The sequence below is a fragment of the Pituophis catenifer genome, unplaced genomic scaffold (genome assembly GCF_029215685.1).
Source record: "Pituophis catenifer annectens isolate HBS135680 unplaced genomic scaffold, rPitCat1.0.hap2 SCAF_9, whole genome shotgun sequence".
Classification (NCBI taxonomy): domain Eukaryota; kingdom Metazoa; phylum Chordata; class Lepidosauria; order Squamata; family Colubridae; genus Pituophis; species Pituophis catenifer.
The window spans coordinates 4,740,250-4,761,723 of NW_027256889.1; the positions used below are offsets into that span (position 1 = coordinate 4,740,250).

The 21,474-nt window shown below is 45.7% G+C and overlaps 1 protein-coding gene across 6 annotated transcripts in view; it reads left to right on the top strand.

Moving 5' to 3' along the window:
* The first annotated feature begins 9,240 nt into the window (after window positions 1–9,240).
* Window positions 9,241–21,474, top strand: part of ARHGEF1 (Rho guanine nucleotide exchange factor 1) — a 59,246-nt gene continuing 47,012 nt past the window's right edge. For all 6 annotated transcript variants that reach the window (XM_070950252.1, XM_070950254.1, XM_070950257.1 and 3 more), the window contains exon 1: window positions 9,241–9,417. The gene's annotated coding sequence lies outside the window, so the exon portion shown is untranslated. The remainder of the gene's footprint in view (window positions 9,418–21,474) is intronic.

Genomic DNA, 21,474 nt, shown 5'->3' on the forward strand with positions numbered 1-21,474 from the left:
AATGTGTGTTTATTTTTTTTTTGTATATGTATCAGAGGTGGGTTTCAGCAGGTTCTGACCAGTTCTGAAGAACCAGTAGGGGAAATTTTGAGTAGTTCAGAGAACTGGTAGTAAAAATTCTGACTGGCCCTGCCCCCATCTATTCTCTGCCTCCCAAGTCCCAGCTGATCGGGTGGAAATGGGGATTTTGTAATAACCTTCCCCCAGAGTTGGGTGGGAATGGAGATTTTACAGTATCCCTCCTCTGCCACGCCCACCAAGCCATGCCACGCCCATCAAGCCACACCCACAGAACCGGTAGTAAAAATTTTGGAAACCCACCACTGATATGTATGTCAAAAAAATTAAGCTGGGTGGTTGTGGTTTGCAACCCACACATATAAACCAGGGTGGGGCTTCAGTTGCACCCACCATCTTGCCTTTTTGGGGCCCCTCCCTGCAGAATCTTCTGTTCAAATACATTTCCTTGGAAATCAAAAGTTCCACAGTTCTGTGCTGCCCGGCACAAATATTTTTTTGAAAAGTTCATGTCTATATTTCACCAGCAGAGGTCACTCTTGCTACTACTACAGTCCTATATTTAAAGTACCTTCTGCAAAAACCTCATTTGCAGATAAATGTGGAACCAAGACCCCCCCCCCCAACTTTACTGTGGCAATCTCTGTTTTCTGCTACTCCCCACTTTCTTACCAGTGGTGAAATGTAAAGATTTTTGCTACCGGTTCTGTGGGCGTGGCTTGATGGGAGGGTCATGTGACTGAGTGGGCGTGGCCTTTTCTTTTCTTAATTTTTAAAGCATTTTTACTACCTATTCGCCCGAACCGATAGTAAAAAAAAAAATGCTTTTAAAAAGTTAAAAAAAGGTTCTGACGATCACAGCTGTGCTGCGGGATCGTCAGAACCTTTAAAAAAAAAAATAAAGCATTTTTACTACCGGTTCGCCAGAACTGGTAGTTTTTATTACTACCGGTTTACCCGAACTGGAGTAATCCGGTAGCATTTCACCCCTGCTCTTAACCTTAATATGTCTTCAGCCCAGGAGGGAGAAGGCTTGAGCCACCCTTAGCAGCATTGGCTGTTAAATTACAGGGAGTCCTTGATTTATCCAAAACTTCTGTTGGGAAGCGAAACATTGGTTAAGTGAATTCTGCTCTGTTTTACGACCTTCTTTGGTGCAGTTGTTAATGTGAATCACCGCAGCTGTTAAATTAGTAACCCAGTTGTTAGAGTGAATCTGGCTTTCCCCTTTTGACTTTGCTTGTCAGAAGGTCGCAAAAGGGGACAAACTACAACCATCATAAATATGAGTCGGACCAACATTTGGCAAGCACCCGAATGTTGATCACTTGACTCTGGGGATGGATGCTGCAAATGGTCCTGAGTGTGAAAAATGATCCTAAGCAGTGGTGGGATTCAGCCGGTTTGGGCAGGTTCAGGTGAACCAGTAGTTAAATTGCTGGCTGGCTCTGCCCCCTCCCCATCCCGGCCCTTCCAGGAGTCTCCCCACGTCCCATTTTGGCTCCCAGGTAAATGCAGGGAGGCCTCCTAGGCCAAAAACAGGGTGCGGGAGGGAGGGGCAGCGCCCACCATGACCACGCCCACCCAGCCGGTCATTAGGCCAGAGAACCGGTTCTTAAATTATTTTTCGGGGTATAAGATGCACCTTTTTCTCCCCTAAAAAGGGGTGAAAATTTAGGTGCATCTTATACACCGAATGTATAAGATGCACCTTTGGCCTCTGCCTCCCAGCAGTTTACCTCCTTGCAGCAAGCAGCAAGAAGAAACAGCTCATTTCAGCTTCAGCACAGCCTAACTAGCACACGTTGATTGGATCGGCCTCCCGACTCTCAGCTGTTTTGCTCTCAGCTGTTTTGCTGGGGCCTCTGCTGCTTGCTGCAAGGAGGTAAATTGCTGGGAGCAGATTTTTTTCCCCCCTTGTGCAAATCAAGCTATGCTGAAAACGAAAATGAAAGTAAAGCAGGCTGTTTGCTGCAAGGAGGCAAAATTGCTGGGAGGCAGAGGCAGATTTCTTTTTTCTTGTTTTCTTCTTATTCCGACATCCAAGGGCAGGCTGAAGGTCTGGGAAAGGCTTTATCGCCGCTCTCATGTAGGGAAGTCAGATGACTGGCAGGAGGAAAGATAGGCAACAAGAAACACAAAGGTCATCACACCCGATATTTGCTTATTCAAAGATAGGCTGGCAGCATGTCCATCTGGCAGTGAGAAACAGCCTCAAGGTAGAATATTTCCCCTGTAGCCACCTGCCCTGTGCTTTCAGTGTTTGCTTTATCAGCAAAATATAGGGAGTGCTGAATTTACAACCATTCCTTTAGTGACTGGTTGCAACAGCCCCCCAAAAACTGACTCATGACCAGTCCTCGCATTTATGACCATTGCAGCATCCCGGTGGTAAAATCCAAATTTTTTTACTATTGGTTCTGTGGGCATGGCTTGGTGGGCGTGGCGGCAGAAGGATACTGCAAAATCCCCATTTCCTCTCCACTCCTGGGGGAAGGATACTGTAAGATCTCCATTCCCACCCCACTCCAAGGGAAGGATATTATAAAATCCCCATTCCCTCCCCACTCCTGGGGGAAGGATATTGCAAAATCTCCATTCCCTCCCCACTCCTGGGGGAAGGATACTGCAAAATCCCCATTCCCTCCCCACTCCTGGGGGAAGGATACTGCAAAATCTCCATTCCCTCCCCACTCCTGGGGGAAGGATACTGCAAAATCCCCATTCCCTCCCCACTCCTGGGGGAAGGATACTGCAAAATCCCCATTCCCTCCCCACTCCTGGGGGAAGGATATTGCAAAATCTCCATTCCCTCCCCACTCCTGGGGGAAGGATATTGCAGAATCCCCATTCCCACCCCACTCTGGGGCCAACCAGAGGTGGTATTTGCCGGTTCTCCGAACTACTCAAAATGTCCACTACCAGTTCTCCAGAACCTGCTGATTTCACCCCTGCAGCCTCCCCATGGTCACATGATTTGTGTTAAGCTTCAACAAACACCACTTTGTCGATGCTTAACAACTTCAAGCAGCAAAGGTTAAAATGGCCATTATTGCATGCCCAGGTAGTCCTTGACTTACAACAATTCCTTTAGTGACCGTTCCAAGTTACAAACGGCATTGAAAAAAGTGACTTATTTATGAATATTGTGCACTTAAGGTACTGTTGCCATCTTTGCCACAGTCACATGATCAAAACTTGAATGCTTGGCAACTGGCATCGATTTATGACGGTTGCAGGGTCCCAGAGTCATTTGCGACCTTCTGAGCAGGGGAAGCCAGATTCACTTAACAACCGCGTGACTAAGTTAACAGGTGCAGTGATTCACTTAACAACTGTGGCAAGAAAAGTCCTAAAATTCTCAACCTTAATTCAAACTGCATCGGGAAACCCGTGCAAAAGCCATCCAAATATGCCAGGGGTACCTTTATTTAATATATTAACAGAGTTGGAAGGGACCTTGTAGGTCATCTAGTCCAACCCCCCATGCAAGCAGGAGATCTTACGCCATTTCTGACAAATGGCAGTCCAATCTCTTCTTGAAAGTCTCAAGTGATGAAGCTCCCACAACTTCTGTTCCATCGGTTGAGTGTTCTCCCTGTCAGAAAATTTCTCCTTATTTTCAGGTTGAATCTCTCCTTGTTCAGTTTCCATCCATTATTCCTCGTCTGGCCTTCGGGTGTTTTGCAAAATAGCTTTTGTGTGTGCTTTTCTTACAGCAACGTGTACAGATGACACATTTAAGATACACCGTGAAATTAGTCTTCCTATAGTTTAGACTGAGCAGTGTATCTCCAATCTGGCGACGTGAAGATGCGTGGACTCCCAGAATTCCCCAATAAGCAAAGCTGGCTGGGGAATTCTGGGAGTTGAAGTCCACGTGCCTTCACGTTGCCAAATTCGAGCCATGTGCGTTTAAAAGGGCAACTTCAAGGGAGCTTTACGAAAGTATTCGACTTGCATTCCTCCTTTTTTCTTATCTATGCAGCCGTTTCAAATGGCACTCAACCCGTTCCTGGCTGACTGCCTTAAATCTGGAAAGGCGGCTCCGGATTAGATCAGCCGTGGCCATTTTAACCTTTGGTGCTCGAAGTTGTTAAGCATCAACCAAGTGCTGTTTGTTGAAGCTTAACACAAATCTGTGGGGCTGTTCCTTCCTTGCGGCTCCCGTTGGGATGTGCGTGAAGCTAAGGTCACCTCCATGTCCTTCTGGAAGAGCTCCAGAGTTACAGGTAGTCCTTGATTTACCAGAGTTCATTTAGTGGCTTTTCAAAGTTACGGCGGCACTCAAAAAAAGGCGACTTATGACTGTTTTTGCACATTTATGACCTTTGCATGACAGGGGGATTATGGGAGCGACGGGGCGCTCCCATGTGACACCTCTCCTGCGCGAGCTGCACTAGCTCCCGGTGGTCTTCCGGGTGCGCTTCAAGGTATTGGTGACCACCTTTAAAACGCTCCATGGCTTAAGGCCGGGGTATTTACGAGACCGCCTTCTGCCACCAATAGCCTCCCACCGGCCAGTACGCTCGCACAGAGTGGACCTCCTCAGGGTGCCGTCCGCCAGACAGTGTCGGCTGGTGACCCCCAGGGGGAGAGCCTTCTCTGTGGCGGCACCCACCCTCTGGAACAACCTCCCCCCAGAGATACGTACAATATCAGACCTCCGGATTTTTCGTTGGGCCCTGAAAACCTATTTATTTCAACTAGCCGGGCTGGCTTGATCCCACTGTTTTTGGGTTAAATTTTAATTGATTTTAAATTGGGTTTGTTTTAAATTGCAGCCAAAAATATTTAATTATTTTAAACTGTTTTTAAATTTTGTATGTTTTGTTTTTATTTTGGCTGTTCATCGCCCTGAATCCTATTGGAGAAGGGCGGTATATAAATTGAAACAAATAAAATAAATAAATAAATGAACGATCAAACATTTCACACTTACGACCAACGATCACATGATCAACATTCAGACCAGAGGCGTCTTCTACTTACCTTTACTACTGGTTTGCAATGGGATCGTGGGAGTGCGCGCTCGATTTGCTCGCTTCACTCACGCACGCGCTTTGCTTCTGTGCAGATTGCTTCTGATGACGTCAGGGTTAGTGGGCGGAGCCTCCTGCCGGTTTTACTAGCGGTTCTATAGAACCGGTCTGAACCGGGAGCAACCCACCACTGATTCAGACGCCTGGCATCTAGTTCATTTTTATTTTTTTATATGTCAAGTTTTTTATTTTATTTCAATACAAACAGTTCATCTTCCATGAAACAGTGTGTTGTCTGTTTACAAATATGCGGTGCAAGAGCAATTAAAAATTACAGTAATATTCATTACATTAATATTAATTCTCTATTTCTTAATACTAATATACTTAATATTTCTAATCACAATAACAATCATCATCTTAACATATTTAATTCTACTTTAACTTATATTTTACTAATTCATATTTATATTCATACTAATTCATATTTATGACGGTTGCACTTTCCCGGCGTCCAAGTGGAGTGGGGTGGAAATGGAGATTTTGCAGTATCCTTCTGCTGCCACACCCACCAAACCAGACCACGCCCACCAAGCCACGCCCACAGAACCGGTAGTAAAAAAATTTGAATTTCACCACTGCATTAAATGAAGATGATGATGATGATCCTTGCCTGCTGAGAGTATTTATTTAGGGCTCAGCTGTGCTGCAGCTGGATCACACCCACACCCACACCCATGCTCCAGATCCAGCTCTCCCTAAAGGAATTTAGCCTCATCCCGCTTCCCAGGCCCTCCTCCCTCCTTTGCAGAAGTTAAACCACCTGAAGAACTTTCTCAGATTTTTTCTTTTCTTTTTTTTAAATAAACTGAAGGGCAATTTGGTGGAAACCACAGACCATAAATGGGGAGGAACAAAGCACAAGGCAGGTGCAATTTTTTTCTTCTGTTTTATCTTGTCACCTAAGTCCAGTTGCACAATATCTATTTGGACTTAACACTTTATTTATTTAATATTTACATTTATTTACACGAAGCATCTTCTGCATATTGAGGATGGGGACCGAATGCGTGACTCGACACCGATCTGAAAATGTCTTTAACATCTCAGAATGAAAATAGCAAGGAATGGAACCAAACCAGTCTCATTCCTTGAACGAAGCGGATTCCTGATCGCTGTTTTGATAAAACGTAGCACGGCTATAAATGATCCTCTACTTCAGTGTTGGTCAACACTGCAAACTTTTAAGAGAAATGGATTTCAACTCCCAGAATTCCCCAGCCAGCCGTGCTAGCTAGGGAATTCTGGGAGCTGAACCCCATATTTGCTGGCTGGGGAATTCCAAACCTCTTTTTTTTTTTTGCAATAAGTTCTTATTATTTTAACCAAACATACCAATTACATCTTTTCAGAACAGAGCTTTGATCCGGTCATCAATTTGTACAATTTTTTGTCATCTTCAACAAAGTTTTGTATATTCTATTTTGCCATAACACTTATTTCTCAATCTTAAATCACATATTCAATTAATGCCATCTTAAAAAGAGTTTACTCATATTTACTTAATCAAAACAATTACCCTTCTATTAACCCACCTAAAATCTTAAAATCAGTTAATAACTCATAATACATTTATCAAATTTAAATCTTATCTCTAATCTTAAAAATATAGCAATTTAACATTTGACATTGAGACATAGTTCTTCATTCAAATAATGCTATTTCAATTTGAAATCCAAACCTCTTCAAGGGCCTGGTGGCTCAGCAGACTGATAGCATTGTGATTAACACCAGCTGCCTGCAATTACTGCAAGTTCGAATCTCCCCAGGCTCAAGGTCGACTCAGCCTTCCATCCTTTCTAAGGTAGGTAAAATGAGGACCCAGATTGTGGGGGCAATAAGCTGACTTTGTATAAATATACAAAAGTATGAAGGCTATTGCTTAACGCTCTGTAAGCCGCCCTGAGTCTCCGGAGAAGGGCGGCATATAAATCAAATTATATAAAAAAAAAAGTTGTCAAGATTGAGAAAAACTGCTCTTTCTGATGGAGGGTTGGACCTGTGTCTAGAATTCAGAGAAAACAAATATTGATAACGATGATTTTCAAATATCTCAGACCTTGGGCATTTCATCACAGGAAAAGGGAAAAGCAGAAGCACCATAAACCATTGCAAATGTGAATGAACAAGGGGTTGTATGCAAGGAGAGGCAATAAATTCAAGATGGCGGCTACCATTCTGGGTTTAAAATCCCTACTAAAGTCCAAGCAGAAGCACCATTGTTGCTGTTGTTGTTATTGTTAGTTGTGAAGTTGTGTCCAACCCATCGCGACCCCATGGACAAGAGGCCTTCCTGTCCTCTACCATCCTCTGGAGTCCATTTTAGTTCCTGCCGACTGCTTCGGTGACTCCATCCAGCCACCTCGTTCTCTGCTGTCCCCTTCTTCTTTTGCCCTCCATCGTTCCCAGCATTCGGCTCTTCCCCAGGGACTCCTTCCTTCTCATTAGGTGGCCTAAGTATTTGAGTTCCATCTTCAGGATCTGGCCTTCTAAAGAGCAGTCAGGGTTGATCTCCTCTAGGACTGACCGATTGGATCGCCTTGCAGTCCAAGGGACTCGCAGGAGTCTTCTCCAGCACCAGAGTTCAAAGGCCTCCATTCTTTGGCGCTCAGCCTTCCTTATGGTCCAACTTTCACAGCCATCCATTGCAACTGGGAAACCTTGACGATACGCACTTTTGTTGGCAGGGTGATGTCTCTGCTTTTTAGTATGCTGTCTAGATTTGCATAGCTTTCCTCCCCAGGAGCAAGCATCTTAATTTCTTGGCTGCAGTCCCCATCTGTGGTGATCTTGGAGCCCAGGAAAATAAAATCTGTCACTACCTCCGTTACTTCCCCATCCATTTGCCAGGAGAAACACCATAAACCATTGCAAATGTGAACGAACAAGGACCGACTTCCGGGGTTGTATGCAAGGAGAGGCAATAAATTCAAGATGGCGGCTACCATTCTGTGTTTAAAATCCCTACTAAAGTCCAAGCATGCCAGCTCATCGTTCCCCACTGTTTGGAAGTTTCTCCTTAATTCCAGCTGGCTTCTCTCCTTGATTAGTTCCCACCCATTATTCCCATCAAGGGTGAAATCCAGCAGGTTCTGACAGGTTCTGGAGAACCGGTAGCAGAAAGTGTGAGCAGTTCGGAGAACCGGTAGCGGAATTTTTGAGTAATTCGGAGAACTGGCAAATATCCCACTTCTGGGTGGCCCCAGGAGTGGGGTGGGAATGGAGATTTTGCAATAGCCTTCCCCCAAGAGTGGGGTGGGAATGGGGATTCTGTAGTATCCTTCCTCTGGAGTGGGGAGGGAATGGGGATTTTGTAGTATCCTTCCCCTGGAGTGGGGTGGGAATGGGGATTTTGCAATGTCCTTCCCCCTGGAGTGGGGAGGGAATGGGGATTTTGCAATGTCCTTCCCCCAGGAGTGGGGTGGGAATGGGGATTCTGCAGTATCCTTCCCCCAGGAGTGGGGAGGGAATGGGAATTTTTGAGTAATTCGGAGAACCGGCAAATACCACCTCTGGCTGGCCCCAGAGTGGGGTGGGAATGGAGATTTTGCAGTATCCTTCCCCTGGAGTGGGAATGGGGATTTTGTAATGTCCTTCCCCTGGAGTGGGGTGGGAATGGGGATTCTGCAGTATCCTTCCTCTGGAGTGGGGAGGGAATGGGGATTCTGCAGTATCCTTCCCCTACCACGCCCACCAAGCCACGCCCACAGAACCGGTAGTAAAAAAAAAATTGGATTTCACCACTGGTTTCCATGTATGTATGTATGTATTTTGGTTTGGTTGTTTCCCCCCCCCCCCCCATCCCAGCTAACCCAAAGCGATTTGCTTACTTTCTGGCGCCTCAACAGAGGGGTGGCGGGGGAAGGGGGAAGAGAGGTTAAGTCAGGACCGGGACGGCGTCTCGTGGGAACGCGATCCAGCTTTTCAGGAGAGGCTGGCGAACCCCCGTGCGAGTCCCAGCTCCAAGGCTCGCGCGGCACCGACGATCGGCTCCACCTGGTCTGGCTCCCCCCGCCCCCTCCCCTTCCCTCGCCCTCCCTCCCCCCCCCCGTGTCTAGACGGGCCCCTCCCGCCTTCCCGACGCTGCCCGCAAGCCGGTTCTGCCCCCGTGGCATTCCGACGTGGCCGGGCAGCTTTTGCAGCCGTTGCGGAGGAGCAGAAGCGAGCGAGCGAGGGGAGGGAGGCGGCGGCGGCGGCGGGGCAGCGAGATCCGGAACATGCGAACGGGGCGGGCTCCTGCTTCCACCGCCCCCCTTTCGGTCCAGCCCTTCCCCGCCAGGCGCTCCCTGCCACAGGAAGCCCCGGCAGCGGCCTCCGAGGGCCCCGCAGGGCGAGCCACAAGGCCGAGCAGGTCCAGGTGAGCCGCTCCCGGAGCCTCGTCCCGTCCTTTCTCTCCCACCTACCCGCCCCGAGGCGCTCCGCCAAGGCCGGCCGAGGAAGGCCGTGGGAAACGGGCGGGATCGGGAGGCTTGGCGGCTCTGCAGGGGAAAGGGTGGGTAAGGGAGGCTCTCCTGGCTCCGCCGTCGCGGGTGGGCAAGCGGGCATTGTCTGGCCCGGGGATTTGCAGCCGGGAAAGAAAAGAAAGAAGGAAGGAAGGAAGGAAGGAAGGAAGGAAGGAAGGAAGGAAGAAAGAAAGAAAGAAAGAAAGAAAGAAAGAAAGAAAGAAAGAAAGAAAGAAAGAAAGAAAGAAAGAAAGAAAGAAAGAAAGAAAGAAAGGGTCTGGGGGACGGAGAGCTGGATTTCCCCCCTCCCACTTTTGTTTTCCCCCTCCCACTTTTCCTGCCCCCACTTTTCCTGTCCCCCCTCCCACTTTTCTTTCCCCCTCCCACTTTTCCTGTCCCCCCCACTTTTCCTGTCCCCCCTCCCACTTTTGTTTTCCCCTTCCACTTTTCCTGTCCCCCCCACTTTTCCTGTCCCCCCTCCCACTTTTCTTTCCCCCTCCCACTTTTGTTTTCCCCTCCCAGTTTTCCTGTTCCCCCCACTTTTCTTGCCCCCCACTTTTCCTGTCTCCCCTCCCACTTTTGTTTTCCCCTCCCACTTTTCCTGCCCCCACTTTTCCTGTCCCCCCTCCCACTTTTCTTTCCCCCTCCCACTTTTGTTTTCCCCTCCCAGTTTTCCTGTTCCCCCCACTTTTCTTGCCCCCCACTTTTCCTGTCTCCCCTCCCACTTTTGTTTTCCCCTCCCACTTTTCCTGCCCCCACTTTTCCTGTCCCCCCTCCCACTTTTCTTTCCCTCTCCCACTTTTCTTGCCCCCCACTTTTCCTGTCTCCCCTCCCACTTTTGTTTTCCCCTCCCACTTTTCCTGCCCCCACTTTTCCTGTCCCCCCTCCCACTTTTCTTTCCCTCTCCCACTTTTCCTGTCCCCCCACTTTTCTTTTCCCCCTCCCACTTTTCTTGCCCCCAACTTTTCCTGTCTCCCCTCCCATTTACTCTGCCCCCCACTTTTGCTGTCCCCCCTCCCACTTTTGTTTTCCCCTCCCACTTATCCTGCCCTCCACTTTTCTTGCCCTCCCCCCACTTTTCCTGTCTCCCTTCCCACTTTTCTTGTTTTCTCCCCCCCTCCCACTTTTCCTGCTCACCTCCCTTCCCTTCCCCTCCCCTGGCCCGCCTAGCCGGATTCACGTGCGGGCGGGATCGGGTCCTTCAGCTGGCCCCGCGCTTTTACTCGCGAGTAAGCGCGGCTGGAAGGCAACGCCTGGGAAACGGGGACGGTGCGGGCTGGTGTGTCTCTCGGAGCTCGGACCGGGAAGCGCGTTTTTTGCAAGGGGGGGTTAAAGCCTGGCTGGGACTGGGGCTGGAAAGGAAAGGAAAGGAAGGCAAGAGGGTCTCTGAGCGCGCGCAGAGTGGCTTTTCTTGCCTGCCGTCTGCGGGGGAAACCCCCGATCCTATTCTCGGAAATCTAGCCTTAGGGGATGCAGGATGATCTAAATCCCTCCTTCTTTGAGGGGGGAGCATTCTGTGCATGCTCTTTCTACTTTGTTCTACAACTTGAACCAGATGATGATGATGATTATATTATTATTATTATTATTATTATTATTATTATTATTATTATTATTATTATTATTATTATTATTATTATTATTAAAAAGTCCATGGATTCCTTTCCATGCCAGTTTTGGCATTTGAAACCCAGGAAAGGAAAAGACACCACTGAGTGCTTTTTTGTTTTTGTTTTAATATACGACTTCTGCTCTATTCCTAAAAGACATAATGGCAAGTTCTAGAAAATCCAAAGCGTGGATTTGGAGCCTGAGTGGCGTAGGAGGCTCATGCCTCCTACTAAGGCAGCATTTAACATCCAGCTGCCTGCAATTACTGCGAGTTCAATTCTCACCAGGCTCAAGGTCGACTCAGCCTTCCATCCTTTCTAAGGTGGGTAAAATGAGGACCCGGTTTGTGAGGCCAATAAGCTGACTTTGTATAAAATATACAAAAGTATGAAGGCTATTGCTTAGCGCATTGTAAGCCGCCCTGAGTCTCCGGAGAAGGGCGGCATATGAAAATAATTTTTTTAAAAAAAATATAGGTAATCCTCGGTTTACGACCAAACGTGAGCCCTACACTTCTGTTGTTAAATGTTTTGCCCCTCGTTGTTAAGTGAATCGCTTACAGGTGTTAGGAAAGCAGTCATTAAGTGAAACCTGGCTTCCCCATTGACTTTTGCTTGATTTTTTTCTAAATTTTGATCATGTGACCATGGCCGCCGTTGTAAGTGTGGAGAAATAACCCGTAAGTCGCTTTTTCTGTGCTGTTGTAACTCAAAACGGTCTCTAAACGAATGGTTGTTAAATCGACGACTACTGTAGCCAAGGATAGAATGAGAATAGGAAACGCGCTAATCCAGGGTTCAGTCCTGTGCAATATGACAATTGTGTTTGCGTGTGGAGGGATCAGTAATCAACTTTACTTTAAAAAAAAAAAAGAATATTTTGCATTGCTTTCAATCTTCGAGCGCTCATCGAATCTTTAAAGAAATGCAGATTTGCTTCAGAGATCTTCTTCCAGGCCTCTATGGATTGAAGAAGTATGGAAAATAAAGCTAGAATAAAGCTCTGAACGGTTGGCATTCATGAATACTCTTATTTTTTCCAGATTTGGGTTAAAAGCTTTGGCTAGAGAAGAGGGCTGTCTCTAGACTAGGATATGCTTGGAAAAGGTCATTTCTTGTTGTTTTTTAATCATATAATTTTATTACATTTTGCCGAAGCGCACACATTAAAAACGACAAACTAACAAAGAGAAAAGATAAAGAGTAAAAAACAAAAAAAACAGGGATCGAAGTGCGAAAAGATATAAAGAAAAAGAAAGGAAAACAAAAAGAGATAGAATGACTTCTGACTTCTTCGAATCATGCACGGAACATTTTCATTCGACTCTTTAGTTTAAGGGTATAACGTCCGTTTTCCCTTCCCAAAAAGAAAAGGGGAAATTTAAAGAAAAGTTCTTTTGTGTGTGTGTGTGTGTGTGTCCCTGTTTAAATTTCAACAATCCTCACATCCATATGTCAAAGTTTGATTTTTTTTTCTTCATTTTCTGCAAAATAATCCACAGAGGGCTTCCAATTATAAATGAAATTTCTTCAATGGTTTTTTTCTCTCCTGAGGGAGGGCCGTTAACTTAGCCATCATTGCCAAATCCGTCATCTTTATTAATCGTTCCTCTGTTGTGAAAAGATGTTTCTGAGGAGAAATTTCCTGACGGTGAGAACAATTAATCAGTGGAACTCCTTGCCACCAGAAGTTGTGAGTGTTCCAACAATGGAGGCTTTTAAGAAGAGCCTGGACAGCCACTTGTCTGGAATGAGCAGGGGGTTGGACTAGAAGACCTCCAAAGTCCCTTTCAACTCTATTTCAGGTAGTCCTCAACTTACAACAGTTTGTTTAGTGACCATCACAACAGTACTGACAGAAGTGGCTTATGACCGTTTTATTCAGACTTAACAACCATTACATATCCCTTGTGGTTGCATGATCAAAATTCAGATGCTTGGCAACTGACTCGTATTTATGACGGTTGCAGTGCCTCTGGGCCATGCGGTCTCCTTTTGCGACCTCCTGGCAGCCAGAATCAATGGGGAAGCCAGATTCACTTAACAACCAGGTTACTAACTTAACAGCTGCGGCAGATTCGCTTTTAACAACTGGGGCAGGCAAGGAAGGTGGTAAACTTCGCTTCACAACTGTCTGGTTAAGCGACAAGAAATAATTTTGGGCTCGACTGTGGTCGTAAATCGAGGACTACCTCTTCTTCTGGTGTCTGGAGCATTAAAAGGCTTGTGTAGCTTCCTCAGGACTGGGACCAGAGTCAAAACGGTCCCTCCCACAGTTTATCTTTGCGCCTGCTTGTTATCCTTTAGTTCTTGCAGTAGCTGTTCATTTATTTATGTTTATTGCACCCCTTTCTAATCCCAGAACAAGCTGCCTATCGCAGTCTTTTATCCAGCCCATTTCCCAGGAACTTGGGCAGGCATTTTTCGATTACTATTTTTTTTTTCCGTTTTAGTGCTGTGGGTTTTTTTTTTTTTTTTTTTGCTGTTTTATATTCTTGCTGCTTTATATTCTGCTGACAGTTGTTTCAGGATGTTTATACACATGTTTTTAACCAAGCGGTAGCTAGAACAAAACTTAGATGCTTTGAAGCGGCTACCTTAGAAATACAGCCCCCCCCCTTAGAGCCCAAAATGGCCCTCGTGCATTAACCAAAAGTGCTAGTACTGATATTTATTATGGTTTGTCCCACAGCCAGATATTCAGACTGGACTGGACTTTTTTTCATCCATCCAAGGAGTCCTTTCCAAGGAGCTGGGTTAAGGCAGATGTTGTTTAAAGTCGTGGTAGAAGGATGTCAGTCGTTCCGCGTCAAGCTGCCTTTTGCAATTGACCGATGGTGATTTTTGTCAATGCCAGTGGGTGTTCCTCCAGTTGTTTTGGAGGAAACAATTAATAAGCTCCCCAAAGCTTATTTGGCTCCCCAAAGCGTCTTATTAATTACTATTGGGACTGCCTTTTCTTTCGCTTGCCACAGCCCGTTCTATTTTTTGTTATTATCGCTTTTTTTGGGGGGGGGCACCCATCTCACAGTTCAAGGTGTGACTCTGAGCTGCAAAACAGCATTATCTGCGTGTCCCGTTCTCTCCCCTCCCCACCCCGCCGTCTGACCACCCCGCTGCCAGGACAAGTATTCCTCCCGTTTTCTCAACCCTCTTGACTGTCCTGGGACAAGCCTTTGTGTGCCAAACATTTTTCTACCCAGGGAGGGCCAAACAAGCCTCTTTAGCCGGTGAGGTCAGTAACAGGGTGTAAGCCAAGAGACATGTGGTTTGGGGGGGAAGGGGTAGCAAAGACCAAACTTTTCTCTCTCTCCCTCCCTCTCTCTCTCTCTCTTTCTTTCTCCCTCCCTCTCTCCTTCTGTTGTTCTGCTTTCTGCCATATCCTCTCCCCCTTAATGCCATGAGGCCACGCCATATGTTTTCTACCAGCAAACCATAACCCCCCCCTTTCTCTCACCCACCCCCCATTTAATCTCCATCACGATTAGCAAAGCTCTTGTGTTGTGCTTTTTGGCAACATGACAGGATGACCACATTTGCAGAACGAGTTTGCTTCTTTTTTAAAACCCAGCTTGTTTTGGATGCTTAGCCCCTCTCCAGCAATATTTCTGAACCTTAGCAAGGTCTGGACTTCAACTCCCAGAATTCCCCATTTTTTTGCATAGGATGCCCCCCCCTCCCTCCCTCCCCAAATCCCACCAGATGAGCAGAGATGCAGAGATGTGGTTTCAAGTAAAGAGATCACGGTTATAAATCCAGAGATGTATCTCTTTATTATTATTATTATTATTATTATTATTATTATTATTATTATTATTATTATTATTATTTTCTAGACTTGAGATTTTCAACCTTGGGAACTTTTTAAGATGTGTGGACTTCAACTCCCAGAATTCCCCATTTTGCATAAGACCCAAGGCCTCCACTTGTTGAGTGTAGATGCTAAAATGTTGCTTCAAGAGATCTTGTTGCAAACTCAAGACTATCTCTTGTTTAGTTGTTTGTTTTTTTTAATGTTCTAGACACGACTTTCCCAACCTTGGGAACTTTTAAGATGTGTGGACTTCAACTCCCAGAATTCCCCATTTTGCCTCTGACACCAAGCCCCCCCCCCACCAATTGAGTATAGATGCAAAAATGCTGTTTCAAGTAAGAGATCCTGTTGCATATCCAGAGATCTATTTCTTTTTTTTGTTTGTTTAAGTTTTTTTTTTAAATGATGTAAATCTGAGTTTCTCAATTTGACCATTTTAAGCAGTGTGGACTTCAACATGGCTGGCTGGGGAATTCTGGGAGTTGAAGTCCACACTTGCTTAAAGTTGCCAAAATTCAGAAATATTGCTCTAGAGAACAACAGGCAACTTCCCTGACCTAAGAAAGCTAAATTTTGACAATTGAAGGGAGGTGTCAGAAAGAAGGGAGGGGAAGTTAGCAAGCTGGCCTTACTTGTAATAATTAGGTGGTGTGATGACTCCAACAGGAAGTGGTTTCATCTCTGTACCTGATTCAACTTGGGTTCAAAACAGTAGATAGTTCTTTCTGGCTCTTTTCATAAAATAAAAAAAAAATCCTTTGCTACAAAGGTTCATGCACCAGAGAGGTTGAAGAAACTGGAAAACGAGAGAAAGAGAGGTGACTTATTTAAAAATTGAATTTGCATGTTTAGAGGGCCATAGGAAATAGGTGCGTGCACCTTAGCTGCTGTAACTTTTTATTGTATTGTTTAAAATGCTGGAACGCTTGCCACTGTAATCTTATCTCTGTTATCATAACAGCTGACATTCCTTCAGTCATTTTTTTTAAATGGAAGGCTACGTATATTCGTTAGATGTTCCATAAAAGAGGTTGTCTGAAACTGTTCGGCAACAGACCAACACACCTGCCATATTTCAGTTAAAAAAAAAAGAAAAAGAAAAAAAAAGAAGCCAAATTACCTGGAGAGAAATAGACAAAGAAAAGTGATATTTTCTCTTTAACATGGTTGAATCTGCAGCCTTGGGGTGGGTTGGTGGGAAATATTCAACAGTAGCCCTTCCCTCTCTGGGCCTGTTGACTTAGCTCAAAGTCCCACCTCCTGCATTTGTTTTTTGGGAAAATGAAAGCTTAGGCGAGGTGGGAAAAGCCTGGGGGAGGGGGAAATGAGATGGAAGGAAGGGAAAAAAAGAAAAAAAGAGGTTAAAAAAAAATAAGGACACGAGTTTGTAATTCGGGGGACGATAAGGACCACGAGAAGTGAGTTAGGGTGGCATTTCCTGTGGAGTTGGGTTTCGTTTTGCTACTGCTCCGCGAAGTGTTTTTCAACTGTTTCTAACTATTTTTGGCTTGTGCGTTGTCTGGGCCAGTTAGATAGGGCACCATTGTCGACAAGAAGCGTTTTCGGTGTCCTCCCACCCAGGTTTTTAGCATGCATTGAGATTCCACCTGGTGCAGAGGGGGTGGGTGGGAATTCATATTGGGGTGGCCCCCCTTTCCTGACCGAGAGAACAATTAATCAGGGGAACAGCTTGCTACCAGAAATTGTGGGAAATAGTGTGGGGTTCTCCTGCTTGGGCACGGGGTTGGACTAGATGACCTACAAGGTCCCTTCCAACTTTGTCAGTCTGTAAATCGCTGGGAGTTTTTGAGAAGAGATTGGACAGCCCTTTGTTTGAAGTGGTAGAGCAGTGTTTCTCAACCTTGGTAGCTTGAAGATGGGTGGACTTCAACTCCCAGAATACCCCAGCCAGCAGCGATGTATCTCCATTTTGATTTTTTTTGAATGATCCAGACCTTGGCAATTTTGATGCTTAGACTTCAACTCCCAGAATTCCCTAGCCAGTATGGCTGGCTGTGGGAATTCTGGGAGTTGAAGTCCAGGCATGTTAAAATTGGCCAACTTGAGAAACGGCGATCCAGAGAGTTCAATTAAGATACTTGAAAGATAATGTTAAGATGTCATTTCAAGTTGAGAAAATCTTTTAGATCTACCCTACATCAGTGATCCGCCTACTGGTAGATCTATTGCCTTTCCTTGAGCTACATATCTCTTCGCTGCCCGAAGGCGTAGAATGCTGGTTTAACTCTCAACTTTCCTTTTATCAGAAAGTTACTGCCTTCTGACATTGTGAAACTTGGTTATGTGCTGATAGCTCTTGACAACTCTCTTGCTCTGCAGTTGTGTGTGTGTGTGTGTGTGTGTGTGTGTGTACCCTTACATCACTTCCTGCCCCAGGAAATTGGTGCGATCTGAAAAATACTGTGGGCTGATTCTTTTGTTTAAAAACCTGGATGAGCCAAAAGCTGGCCTGTTCAGCCAGGAGGGAAAATCCCAAGCAATTCAGGTATCCTGTTATGACGATTGCAAACTTGTCTGTTGTTTGGAATAATCTGAGAAAAACGGGGCGAAGATTGATGGAGCGTCACGCTGAATGTTTGAAGATGTTGAATTTTTCTTCTTCCGTATCTAGATTTATTTATTTATTTATTTATTTTTTTTTTAATTTGATTTATATGCCGCCCTTCTCCGAAGACTCAGGGCGGCTTACAATGTGCTCAGCAATAGCCTTCATCCTTTTGTATATTTATACAAAGTCAGCTTATTGCCCCCACAAACTGGGTCCTCATTTCACCTACCTTAGAAAGGATGGAAGGCTGAGTCAACCTTGAGCCTTGGCGAGATTCGAACCCTGCAGTAATTGCAGGCAGCTGGTCTTAAGCAGCTTAATAACAGGGTGCCTCAAACCCTTGTACTACCAAGGCTCTTATTTATTTATTTATTTATTTATTTATTTATTTATTTATTTATTTATTTATTTATTTATTTATTTATCAAATTTATATACCGCCCTACTCCCGGAGGACTCAGGGCGGTGAACAGCCAAGATAAAATACAGATAATACAAACATTAAAAGTCCATTAAAATTATTAAATATTTTGGCCGAAAACAAATTTAAAACACCCAATTTGTAAAACAGATTAAAAGATTTAAAAATTTAAAAGAGGAGAGTTAGGCCAGGCCGGCCTGCTGAAATAAAAATGTTTTGAGAGCACGACGAAACGTGCGCAGATCCGGGATCCTCCGTATCTCCGGGGGGGGGCAGCTCGTTCCAGATGGTAGGTGCCCACACAGAGGAGGCTCTCCCCCTGGGGGCCGCCAGTTGACACTTTTTGGCCGACGGCACCCTGAGAAGCCCCTCTCTATGGGAGCGTACTGGTCGGTGGGAGGCTATTGGTAGCAGAAGGCGGTCTCATAAATACCCCGGTCCGATGCCATGGAGCGCTCTAAAGGTGGTAACCAAAACCTTGAAGCGCACCGGGAGCCAGTGCAGCTCGCGCAGGAGGGGGGGTCACATGGGAGCGCCACGCCGCTCCCATAACCACCCGCGCAGCTGCATTCTGGACCAGCTGGAGCCTCCGGGTGCTCCTCAAGGGGAGCTCCATGTAGAGAGCATTGCAGTAGTCCAGGCGGGATCAAACCTTGGAGGTCGTCTAGTCCAGACTTAGTCTTCTAGTCTTTGTTTAGGCAGGAAACCCTATAACTGTGATGGCGAACCTATGCCACGGGTGCCACAGGTGGCATGCGGAGCCATATCTGAGGGCACACACGAGCATTGCCCTAGCTCAACTCCAGCATACATGTGCCCGCCAGCCAACTGATTTTCGGGCCTTCTGGACCCTCTGGAAGTTGGGAAATGGGCTGTTTCCGGCCTTCGGATGGCCTCCGGGGAGGGTTGAAGAAGGCCGTTTTTGCCCTCCCCAGGCTCCTAGAAACCCTCTGGAGCCTGGGGAGAGTGAAAAATGGGCCCACTGTGCCATCGCGTGCCAAAAGCGTGGGAGCGTGTCAAAAGCGTGGTTCATTTAACAACCGAGTCAGGAAAGGTCGTAAGATGGGGCAAAAATCACTTTAAATGTCTCACATAAGAGCAGAAATTTTGGTCTTAATTGTGGTTATATGTCGAGGACTACCTGTAGAATAAAGGGGAGGTCAGATCCTTTGGATGGTGTTGGATACTGGATGATAAAAGAGTTTCTAAACCAGGGGTCCCCAAACTTGGCAGCTTTAAGATTTGTGGACTTCAACAAGTCTTAAAACTTGTTGAAAGACTTCAACTTGAAGTCCACAAGTCTTAAAGCTGCCAAGTTTGAAGACCTCTGTTCTAAACATAGGCAACTTTTGAGACGTAAGGGCTTCAATTCCCCAGCTAGCGTTACGGCTGGGGAATTCTGGGAGTTGAAGTTTCCACCAAAGTTGAGAAACGCTACATTAAAGGATTAGGAACTTGCGTGACTCACTTGTCCTCACTTCTCAAAAGAAACCGGCGTGTGCTAATCTTACACCCCCACAGGTTCCCCGATCCCTCCAACCTGTTGTCTCCAGAAACATTTTACGAGTCGTTATACTTTGCCTCTTCTCTGGTAGAGTGGCAGCCGACGCTGACTTGTTTTCATTTGCAAAATTTCCATGTATTTGCTTCCCGCTCTCTTAAGGTTGGTGCTGGTGGGTGATAGGGTTGTGTCTTTTGCATGTGGTCTTTTGCAAGAGTGATATTTCCTGGTTAAAAGAGAGCACGTTGGCTTACCACAGTTGTATTTTTGGTTTTAGGCCTTGCCTAAGTACGTTTTATAGGAACTTTATTTGCCCATTCAAATAGCATGACTGTATATGTAATGTTGGGCTAATTCCTACTGTAGCAAGGAAACAAAGAGATGGATTAAAAAAGAAAAGCTGGCTCACTAACATGCTTTTGTGTTCTCCAGACTGATCCTCTCTAGATGTATTAGCACAGCTCCCGTCCTCCTCTGTTGGCTGGGAATTACAATTGTTTGTTTGTATCCCGCCTTTATTATTATTATTTTTTACAAATAACTCAGAGCGGCAAACATATCTCAACATTCCTTACTCCTCCTATTTTCCACACAACAACAACCCCATGAGGTAACTTTCACGGCTAACGCGGGACTAGAACTCCCAGTCGCCTGGTGATTGGTCCAAAAGTCACCTAGTTGGCTTTCATGCCTAAGGGAGGACTAGAATTCCCAGTCTCCTGGTAATTGTTCAAAATCATGTAGCTTGCTTTCATGGCTAAGGCGGGACTAGAACTCCCAGTCGCCTGGTGATTGATCCAAAAGTCACCTAGTTGGCTTTCATGGCTAAGGCAGGACTAGAACTCCCAGTCACCTGGTAATTGTCCAAAATCATGTAGCTTCCTTTCATGGCTAAGGCGGGACTAGAACTCCCAGTCACCTGGTGATTAATCCAAAAGTCACCTAGTTGGCTTTCATGGCTAAGGCAGGACTAGAACTCCCAGTCACCAAGGTGATTGTCCAAAAGTCACCTAGCTGGCTTTCATGGCTAAGGCAGGACTAGAACTCCCAGTCACCTGGTAATTGTCCAAAATCATGTAGCTTGCTTTCATGGCTAAGGCGGGACTAGAACTCACAGTCTCCTGGTGATTGATCCAAAGTCACCCAGCTGGCTTTCATGGCTAAAGCAGGACTAGAATTCCCAGTCTCCTGGTGATTGGCCCAAAGTCACCCAGATAGCTTTCATGACTAAGATGGGACTAGAACTCAGAGTCTCCTGGTGATTGGCCTAAAGTCACCCAGGCAGCTTTCACGACTAAGATGGGACTAGAACTCCCAGTCTCCTGGTGATTGATCCAAAGTCATCCAGCTGGCTAAAATGGCTAAGGTGGGACTAGAACTCCCAGTCTCTTGCTTTCCAGCCTGGAGCCTTAACCAAAGCGATTGTTTCCAGCTCCTCTAAAAACCTAACAGGTTGTTCCCAAAGTTATATTTTTGGGCTGTAATTTGGCAGTTGTTGTCATTTCTTTTCTACTAAGCAAATCTTATGTGTGTTTATTGGCAGAAATCCAACAGTAGCTCAGCTTTTTCTACTAAGTACATCGGAATGTACATAAGAGCAATATCTTGAATTTATGGGTGTGTGCCTATGGCGGGATGACTGTTAAAACAATAACAACAACAACTCAGAATCTCTTTCAAGGAAAATATATCCTTAGCTGGAAGCTCTCTTGATTAAAACGTGAAATTCAGTTTCCAATTCAGCTCACTCCTGCATAGATATGCCTGCCTGTTATAAAGCTACCAGTCCTCAAGAATGTTTTCTGTCCTGAGTTTGCATTTCTCATTTTTTTATGGGCTGTCGGCGAGCCCAATGACAAAAGAAGACCCAGATTTTGATTTATTCTGTTTGAAGATGCCTTCTGGACTTAATTTCTATGTCTACAGGTGGCTAAATGATGAATCGCTTATGATGGGCCGGGTGTAAACATGTCCCGAAAGGAACTTCAGAATCTGGTTTCATTTAACTTGTGCAAATTTTATGGAGCCTCAAAACTTTTAGGTGCCAAAATTGCCTG